This window comes from Ascaphus truei, chromosome 9 (assembly GCF_040206685.1).
Source record: "Ascaphus truei isolate aAscTru1 chromosome 9, aAscTru1.hap1, whole genome shotgun sequence".
NCBI lineage: Eukaryota > Metazoa > Chordata > Amphibia > Anura > Ascaphidae > Ascaphus > Ascaphus truei.
In genome coordinates, this window is record NC_134491.1 from 18,391,902 (window position 1) to 18,402,952 (window position 11,051).

An 11,051-nucleotide genomic window follows, 5' to 3' on the forward strand; every position below is an offset into this window, starting at 1 on the left:
AAAAGATAGGTGCTCTCTACTTGAGTTAGGAACGGCTTCATTTGAAGGTTTGTAAATGATGTGTTTGGTACGTAAGGAAACACTTTTCGGAAGCTTTGTGCTTATTTCACCTGCAGCTTCTTCATGTAATTTTTTCTGAAAAACAAAACTTGGGAAAAATTAAACATTGAGTTTTACAAATATTTTTAAAATAAGTTGATTAGGAGAGCTGCATTTTCACCTATTCCTGCTGTAGATTCACTAATTCATCTCACTTGTATTTGAGACAATTCTGATTTCAGAATGTCCAATTGTTCCCTTAACCTGTCCCGTTCACTTTTGTTATAATCTTCTTCTATCTTGTCTCTCTGACCCTTAAGTTCATGATAGGGAATCCAAGGCTAAGGCCAAGTTCAGGGTGGCTGCTACGTACGCGAGCGTCCGTGAGCGTTTCCTCCGTGTGCTCCTGCAGCCCAGCGATCTGTGACTTGGCTGCAGGAGTTGGGTCGTGTCAGGGGGCGGGCGAACGTGTCACAGAGCTGGTTTGCTGAACCAGCTCAAGTGATGCGACTGCCGCCCCAAATATCATTTTTGGTTGTAGCGGCAAAATGTAGCAGCGTCAACGCTGCACTTTGCCGCCGGTGGAGTTTTCAGTTTGAACACTCCCACCGAACAACCTGAAATTGTGACGGACGTGCGCACGCAAGCGCTGGCACGTCGCATAGCAGCCACCCTGAACTCGGCCGTAAGAGTGATGTCTCCGAGTAACTCACTCTTCTCTCTGTGCCTAAAGTGTTAATTTATATAGAGCAAACAGTCTGTCAGTATACTCTTGTACAGATTCACCCCTCTTCTGGTACAATTATCAAAAGATGCATGGGGATCTGCTTCCTCTATACCCAGAGCTTTCAACAGCTCTTTCAGCAACAGCTGCTTTGTTCTTGGGGCAGTAAACACAGCAGGGGGTAGACTTGTCCTTAAAGCATTGTCCTTACTAGCCACAATCACATCACATTTATCTGTGTTATCAGTTAAACTTCTATGGACTTTGTCAAACTGATCTATTCTCTTCATAACATCCACTGGATCGTTCCCAAACTCTGTGCGCCCAAGTTCCTTGCTTAAGGCAGCAATCTCAGTGCTAGATAGAGGCCGGGACACAGTGGTTTCTGACATTGTGAGCCCCTGTGCATCCTTCTGTCACTTAGCTGAAATTGGGGCCATTCTTAGAGGCATATCCCAGTCATACTTTGTCCTGCAGTCATACTTTCTTTCAGCTTCTTCCAAAACATCCCAATTCATTTCATACCCATCTCTTTCTTCAATTTCAGGCACATTAAAAGCAGCCACACCAGCATTCCTCTTTCCTAGCTGTTCTTTTAACAGATGTATTTCTTTTATACAGAGTGAATGATCAGCCTCTGTATTGCGGGAAGATGCCACACGAGATCTAATTGCCCCCTGTGCATCCTTCAGCCTTTCCACAAGCCGCTCATTCCCCTATTCTCTGTGTCTGCTGGTTCCCTACTCCCATACCAACAGCAGTTTTAGCAGAAAAGTGAAGAAATTCAATTGTATTTTTTAAATCTTGCACGTTTTCTTCTAAATCCTGTTTTTGCATACTTATGATTGTATACTGTTCCGCTATCCAGTGGGCAGCAAAAATCAGTGCAGTCTTTCCCTTTGACTTGGATGGGCGCTTTTCTGTTACTGCCCTGGTCACATAATCCTGAGCCTGAAGCCACGGATAATCCATAATCCATAATCCTGAGCCTGAAGCCACGGATCTGAGGCTCCTTCCATACATTTAACAATAACCTCAGGGTTTGTGACCGTGGCAATCTTTTTCAGCAGACCCTCCATTATTAAATGTTAAATTATTACTCAGATTGCTAGATACACAATTGAACAACAGATTAATTTATCACAGAATAGTAATCAATTATAAATACGTTTGTCTGACACACCAATACCCCACTCCGTACGGGGCTCGCCAATATGTAAGAAATACAACTCTGTATTTCACGTTCTTTTGGGGAAGTGTGACAGAGAAACGCAAACACAAGTGAATACATAAAAATGGTACTAATATTACCAAATCAAACTGTTGGTACAATACAGTATACATAGCAATAAGATAACAAAATATATTACATGTTACAATTCCAGCTATAAAATGATGTTACATATTGCAAATTGCATATATATATATATATATATATATATATATATATATATATATATATAGACAGAAAAAGAGAGAGAGCGCACGCCCCATAGCATAATACTGCATAAAATTTATTAAAACAGGGGAAGGGGGTGGGGGGTGGGGGGGGGGGTAGGAATCGCACTCACAAGATGCAAATAGTTAAAAGGCAGTTTGTGAATATATCACCACCATCCGGTTCTGGATACTGGAACACGTCTCCGTGGACTCCTTCAGGGCTGCCAGACACGATCACCAGGAACCAGATGTATAAGGCTCCGTTCGCTGTCTGAGTGTAGTCCAAAATCCAGCTCTCACTTTCAATGGCCGCCGATTGTATTCCCGCGCTTGGTGTAGGCTTCTGCGCGTGCGCGGCGGCGTCGTGATGACGTAATCGCGCTCTCAGTACCCTGACGCGTTTCGTCACCTGACCACCAGCCCTTTGAGAAAGTTACCGGTCAGGTGACGAAACGCGTCAGGGTACTGAGAGCGCGATTACGTCACACGACGACGCCGCGCACGCGCAGAAGCCTACACCAAGCGCGGGAATACAATCGGCGGCCATTGAAAGTGAGAGCTGGATTTTGGACTACACACAGACAGCGAACGGAGCCTTATACATCTGGTTCCTGGTGATCGTGTCTGGCAGCCCTGAAGGAGTCCACGGAGACGTGTTCCAGTATCCAGAACCGGATGGTGGTGATATATTCACAAACTGCCTTTTAACTATTTGCATTTTGTAAGTGCGATTCCTACCCCCCCCCCCCCCCCCCCCCCTTCCCCTGTTTTAATAAATTTTATGCAGTATTATGCTATGGGGCGTGCGCTCTCTCTCTTTTTCTGTCTATAGATATCTGTGGAGTTGGTTTACCCCGTGTGAGAGCAGCCCAAAGACCCCTTTCATCATTATCGGAAACCTCATCATTATGGACTAATTATTGAAGGACTGGTTGGATTTTTATTGATTTTTCTGTTTCTTTTTTTTTAGCACGTTTATGCACTGTTATGATATTTTTATTGGTTGTGTTATAATAGAATTTATTAAGGTCACACTAGTTTAAAAAGATACACAATTTTAATATATTTGTCACTTTACACAATTCTTCATTTAATAATTATAGTTTCATTTATTCATTCTATCACAGTAATATTATTTTTTGGCGCCACACTTTTTTGTGTTATATATATATATATATATATATATATATATATATATATATATATATATATAAAATCAAAAAAATAAAAAAATAAATAGATGATACCGTTCTGTGGCTAACAAAATGCTTTTATTTGTGCGAGCTTTCAAGATACACTGATCTCTTCTTCCGGCGATGTTACAATGAATGAAGCAAAAGGTAAACTTAAAACAGTGTCTCTTGGAATGTTATCTGTGCTGTTCCTTCCCCCGGTGTGGATGTGTTTTATGGCTAGAGGTGTTAAATGGTAACTGAAAGCAAGTGAAGAAAGAGTGTGTATGTGTATCAGTGTGAATAAAAATGAATGGAGAGCCCACAGTATATACAGTGCTTTACACAAGGTGTGTGTGGAGTGGGGACTGTTTCAATAATCAAAAAAATAAAAAATAAATAGATGATACCGTTCTGTGGCTAACGAAATGCTTTTATTTGTGCGAGCTTTCGAGATACACTGATCTCTTCTTCCGGCGATGTTACAATGAATGAAGCAAAAGGTAAACTTAAAAACACTGACACTTAGACACTGTTTTTAAGTTTACCTTTTGCTTCATTCATTGTAACATCGCTGGAAGAAGAGATCAGTGTATCTCGAAAGCTCGCACAAATAAAAGCATTTCGTTAGCCACAGAACGGTATCATCTATTATTTTATTTTTTTTTTTGTTTTTGAAAAAAAATTATTGAAGCTCGGCTAACACGGTACTGATACCTCTACATATATAATATATATATAGATATATATATATAGTGCAGAATAAATGAGTTCTTCAGTATTAGGTGATACCTTTTTTATTGGACTAACAATTTATGTCATAGAACAAGCTTTCGAGAGTTCTCCTCTCTTCTTCAGGTCAAGCAACTGGACTAACACAGCTATTTTCTGCTTTATATATATACTAGCTGAGAGCCCCCGGCGTTGCCCGGGATGTTTGTGGTGTGGGGGGTGGCATTTGGGTGGGGAGTGGTCCACGCGGCCCATGGCAGTGTGCGGTGGTACTGCTGCTGTGGCTGTACTGATGGTGATTGTATCGGTGTGCTGATTTGGGAGGGTTTGTTGCTGATGTGGGGGTGCGGATGTGGGTGTGCCGATGGGGAGGTGCGAAGGTGCCAATGTGTGGGTGCTGATGGTGTTGATGGGGGCTGGGAATGGTGGGGAGCCGAGAATGCCAGTGTGCTGGGGGGGGGGGGGGGGGGGAGGCATGGGATACCGGTGTGCTGATGTGGTGGTGCTGGGAATAGTGTATGTGTGTGTTATACGTGTGTGTGTGTGTATATATACACACGTGTGTGTATACATGTGTGTTATACATGTTTGTGTGTGTGTGTATACATGTTTGTTTGTATACATTGTGTATGTGTACGTGTGTGTGTGTATACACGTGTGTGTGTATACACGTGTGTGTGTGTATACACGTGTGTGTGTGTATACACGTGTGTGTGTGTGTGTATACACGTGTGTGTGTGTGTGTATACACGTGTGTGTGTATATACACGTGTGTGTGTATACACGTGTGTGTGTGTATACGTGTGTGTGTATACGTGTGTGTGTTATACACGTGTGTGTGTGTATACACGTGTGTGTGTGTATACACGTGTGTGTGTGTGTACACGTGTGTGTGTGTGTATACACGTGTGTTGTGTGTTATACACGTGTGTGTGTGTATACACGTAGTGTGTGTGTATACACGTGTGTGTGTGTATACACGTGTGTGTGTATACACGTGTGTGTGTGTACACGTGTGTGTACACGTGTGTGTGTGTACACGTGTGTGTGTGTGTACACGTGTGTGTGTGTGTGTGTGTACACGTGTGTGTTGTGTGTGTGTGTGTACACGTGTGTGTGTGTGTACACGTGTGTGTGTGTGTGTACACACGTGTTGTGTGTGTACACGTGTGTGTGTGTGTGTGTACACACGTGTGTGTGTGTGTGTACACGTGTGTGTGTGTGTGTACACGTGTGTGTGTGTGTACACGTGTGTGTGTGTGTGTGTACACGTGTGTGTGTGTGTACACGTGTGTGTGTACACGTGTGTGTGTGTGTGTGTGTGTACACGTGTGTGTGTGTGTACACGTGCGTGTGTGTGTGTGTACACGTGCGTGTGTGTGTGTGTACACGTGTCTGTGTGTGTGTGTGTACACGTGTCTGTGTGTGTGTGTGTACACGTGTGTGTGTGTACACGTGTGTGTGTGTGTACATGTTGTGTGTGTGTGTGTACACGTGTGTGTGTGTGTACACGTGTGTGTGTGTGTGTACACGTGTGTGTGTGTGTGTACACGTGTGTGTGTGTACACGTGTGTGTGTACACGTGTGTGTGTACACGTGTGTGTGTGTGTACACGTGTGTGTGTGTGTGTGTGTGTACACGTGTGTGTGTGTGTGTGTGTGTGTACACGTGTTGTGTGTGTGTACACGTGTGTGTACACGTGTGTGTGTGTGTGTGTACACGTGTGTGTGTGTGTACACACGTGTGTGTGTGTGTGTGTACACGTGTGTGTGTGTGTACACGTGTGTGTGTGTACACGTGTGTGTGTGTGTGTACACGTGTGTGTGTGTGTGTGTACACGTGTGTACACGTGTGTGTGTGTACACGTGTGTGTGTGTGTACACGTGTGTGTGTGTACACGTACGTGTGTGTGTGTGTACACGTGTGTGTGTGTGTGTGTACACGTGTGTGTGTGTACACGTGTGTGTGTGTGTGTACACGTGTGTGTGTGTGTACACGTGTGTGTGTGTACACGTGTGTGTGTACACGTGTGTGTGTACACGTGTGTGTGTACACGTGTGTGTGTGTGTGTGTTACACGTGTGTGTGTACACTTGTGTGTGTGTGTGTGTACACGTGTGTGTGTGTGTACACGTGTGTGTGTGTGTGTACACGTGTGTGTGTGTGTGTACACGTGTGTGTGTGTACACGTGTGTGTGTGTGTGTGTGTACACGTGTGTGTGTGTGTGTGTGTGTGTGTACACGTGTGTGTGTGTGTGTACACGTGTGTGTGTGTACACGTGTGTGTGTGTGTGTACACGTGTGTGTGTGTGTACACGTGTGTGTGTGTGTACACGTGTGTGTGTGTGTACACGTGTGTGTGTGTGTGTACACGTGTGTGTGTGTGTGTACACGTGTGTGTGTGTGTGTGTACACGTGTGTGTGTGTGTACACGTGTGTGTGTGTGTGTGTGTGTGTACACCGTGTGTGTGTGTCTACGTATACGTGTGTGTACGTGTCTGTGTGTGCCTGCGTGTATACGTGTGCCTGCGTGTCTACGTGTGCCTGCGTGTCTACGTGTGCCTGCGTGTCTACGTGTGCCTGCGTGTCTACGTGTGCCTGCGTGTCTACGTGTGCCTGCGTGTGGCCTGCGTGTGCCTGCGTGTCTACGTGTGCCTGCGTGTCTACGTGTGCCTGCGTGTCTACGTGTGCCTGCGTGTCTACGTGTGCCTGCGTGTCTACGTGTGCCTGCGTGTCTACGTGTGCCTGCGTGTCTACGTGTGCCTGCGTGTGTATGTGTACGTGTGTGTGTCTACGCGTGTGTGTATACATGTGCCTACGTGTGTGTGTGTATATACGTGTGTGTGTACGTGTGTGTATACGTGTGTGTACGTGTGTGTACGTGTGTGTACGTGTGTAGGGCAGGGAGGGTGGGGGCGAAGGGCAGGAGGGTGGGGGCGAAGGGCAGGGAGGGTGGGGGCGAAGGGCAGGGAGGGTGGGGGCGAAGGGCAGGGAGGGTGGGAGCGAAGGGCAGGGAGGGTGGGGGCGAAGGGCGGGAGCGAAGGGCAGGGGTGAAGGGCAGGGACGGGGGGGGTGAAGGGCAGGGCCGGGGGGTGGGGTGAAGGGCAGGGCGCGAAGGGCAGGGCCGGGGGGGGGGGGTGAAGGGCAGGGCCGGGGGGGGGGGGGGAGGGTGAAGGGCAGGGCCGGGGGGGGGGTGTGAAGGGCAGGGCCGGGGGGGGGGGGGTGAAGGGCAGGGCCGGGGGGGGGGGGGTGAAGGGCAGGGCCGGAGGGGGGGGGGTGAAGGGCAGGGACGGGGGGGGGGTTGAAGGGCAGGGCCGGGGGGGGGGGGTGAAGGGCAGGGCCGGGGGGGGGTGAAGGGCAGGGCCGGGGGGTGGTGAAGGGCCGGGGGGGGGGGTGAAGGGCAGGGCCGGAGGGGGGGGGGGGGGTGAAGGGCAGGGCCGGGGGGGGGGGGTGAAGGGCAGGGGCCGGGGGGGGGGGGTGAAGGGCAGGGCCGGGGGGGGGGGGTGAAGGGCAGGGCCGGGGGGGGGGGGGGTGAAGGGCAGGGCCGGGGGGGGGGGGGGTGAAGGGCAGGGCCGGGGGGGGGGGGGGTGAAGGGCAGGGCCGGGGGGGGGGGGGTGAAGGGGCCGGGGGGGGGGGGTGAAGGGCAGGGCCGGGGGGGGGGGTGAAGGGCAGGGCGGGGGGGGGGTGAAGGGCAGGGCCGGGGGGGGGGGGGTGAAGGGCAGGGCCGGGGGGGGGGGGTGAAGGGCAGGGCCGGGGGGGGGTGAAGGGCAGGGCCGGGGGGGGGGGGGTGTAGGGCAGGGCCGGGGGGGGGGGAGGGTGAAGGGCAGGGCCGGGGGGGGGGGGGGGGTGAAGGGCAGGGCCGGGGGGGGGGGGGTGAAGGGCAGGGCCGGGGGGGGGGGGGGGCAGGTCCGGGGGGGGGTGAAGGGCAGGGGGGGGGGGTGAAGGACAGGGCCGGGGGGGGAGGGGTGAAAGGGCAGGGCCGGGGGGGGGGGGGGGCAGGGCCGGGGGGTGTTGAAGGGGCAGGGGGGGGGGGTGAAGGGCAGGGCCGGGGGGGGGGGTGAAGGGCAGGGCCGGGGGGGGGGGGGTGAAGGGGCAGGGCCGGGGGGGGGGGGGTGAAGGGCAGGGCTGGGGGGGGGGGGTGAAGGGCAGGGGCCGGGGGGGGGCAGGGCCGGGGGGGGGGTGAAAGACAGGGCCGGGGGGGGGGGTGAAGGGCAGGGCCGGGGGGGGGGAGTGAAGGGCCGGGGGGGGGGTGAAGGGCAGAGGGGGGGGGGTGAAGGGCAGGGGGGGGGGGTGAAGGGCAGGGCCGGGTGAAGGGCCAGGGCGGGTGAAGGGGCCAGGGGGGGGGTGAAGGGCCAGGGCGGGGGGGGGGGGTGAAGGGCCAGGGCGGGGGGGGGGGGTGAAGGGCCAGGGCGGGGGGGGGGGTTTGAAGTGCCGGCCCGGGTGAAGCGCCGGGCCCGGGTGAAGCGCCAGGCCGGGGTGGGGTGAAGCGCCGGGTGGGGTGAAGGGCCGGGCCGGGGGTGAAAGATCTCTTCCCCGTGCGGTTACTTACCTCGCACCGGGCCCGCGCTCACTCCTCGGGTTCCTCGGCGGTTCCCCCCGGCGATGCGGGAGCTGAGACGCTCAAGGTGAGGGGGTGTGTGGGCCGCGGCCCGTGCAGCTCCCGACAGAGACAGCTAGGCCTGAGAGCCGGAGCAGCGCGCGCGGGGATGGGGAGCTGGGGGCGCGGCCTCTAGGCCTGAAGGTGAGAGCGGCGACAGCGTGCTCTGGGGGGGGGGAGCACCGGGAGAGCGGGTGAGCACCGGGAGAGAGGGTGCTCTGGGGGGGAGGGGAGGGGGGGGAGCACCGGGGGAGAGGGTGCTCCGGGAGAGCGGGTGATGTTGAGGTCCCCACGGAGTGGTGATAGGGGGTAGTTCCGTTGTTGCGGGCCAGCGGCCAGGAAAGGGGGTGGGGGGGGCGGACAGAGGGTGAGGAGGGGGGTGAGGGGCTCCGGAGCAGCATCGTGCGGTGATGTTCGGGTGAGTGGGGGGGCGGGGTGAGGGGCTCCGGAGCAGCATCGTGCGGTGGATGGTGGGGGGGGGGGGGGGGGTGAGGTTAGTTTTGGGTGTGCTCCGGGGATGTTCGGGTGAGGGGGGGGGGGGGGGTGTGATGGAGCATCGTTGCGTTGTATGTTCAGCAGCGTGCGTTTGCTGTTGGTGTGAGGGGGGGGGGGTGATGGAGCATCGTGCGTTGTATGTTTGGGTGAGGGGGGTTGGTGATGGGCTGCAGTAGCGGGAGAGCTGTGGCGTGCGTTTGTAGTGTGCATGAGGTTGGGGGGGGTGATGGTGGAGGGGGGGTGCATGAGGTTGAGGGGGGTGGTGGTGGAGGGGGGGTGCATGAGGTTGGGGGGGTGGTGGTGGAGGGGGGGTGTTTGTAAGAGGCAGTGCGGTGAGTGTTAGGTGCTTAGAAGCATTCCCAAAGGTCACTGAGGGGTGGGACAATGTGGCAGTGGTGTTGGCCAAAGGCCAATGAGAGTCAGTGAGGGGTGGGGACAGTGGGGTGAGGGGTGGGACAGTGTGGCAGTGGTGTTGGCCAAAGGCCAATGAGAGTCAGTGAGGGGTGGGACAGTGGGGGTGAGGGGTGGGACAGTGTGGCAGTGGTGTTGGCCGAAGGCCAATGAGAGTCAGTGAGGGGTGGGACAGTGTGGTGAGGGGTGGGACAGTGTTGAGGTGGAGTGACAGGCCAAAGGTGCAATGCGATTGGCCCTAGGGACACAGGGCATGCAGACAAACATACAGACATTTCAGAAATATATAGTAGATATACACACCACACATACATATATACACACCACACATTATATATATATATATATTATATATATATTATATATATATATATATATATATATATATATATATATATATATATATATATAGCAACTGTAAATATTACTGTATGTTCATTTGCATGTCTTATGACAGGTCTGCAACCCTGTCTTTCCCATTGTCACCCAGCATACAGCACTTCCACTGCAGCAAGGGATTCTGGGAAATGACATGCAAATGAGCACTCAGTGCACCTTTTGTCTCAAGCTCGTATTACACAAGCCAATCCTCAAGCCAATGCATGCTGTTTTAAACACAGCTTTTAAACAGAGGCTGGGATGAGATGCATCTCAGACCTGTCTAAGACATGCAAATGAACATACAGTAATATTTACAGTTGCTTTATGCTTTACTGTGGAGGGTTTTTGTCACTTTTTTTACCCACCATAACCTTAATGACAGTGGTATATATATATATATATATATATATATATATATATATATATATATATATATATATACACACCACACATACACACACATATATCTTATACTATATTAGTGAAAGCACTGTATGTTTGCCTGCCTGCATGCATGCATGCATGCCTGCCTGGATGTCCGGTGTCCCTAGGGGAAATCTCATTGGTCCCTTGGCCCGCCCGCCCCCGCACACCTCTCATTGGCCTGAGGCGGAGTGACGGGCCAAGGGACACACACACACACACAGGGAACACAGGGACACACACACACAGGGAACACAGGGACACACACACACAGGGGGACACACACACACAGGGACACACACACACACACACACACACACCCACACACAGACACACACACACACACACACACACACACACACACACACACACACACACACACACACACACAGGGACACGGACACACACACACAGTGACAGACACACACACACACAGTGACACACACACACAGTGACACACACACACAGTGACACACACACACACACACACACACACACACACACACACACACTGTTACATACATTAGCGGGGCTCACAGTGTTAGCAGCACCCGCGCGCACCTCCTCCTCTCCCCGTGTCTCCCGCGCTTCTCACCCCCGACCCCCCCCCCCCCCCTCCCCCGGCGCAGCTACATTCA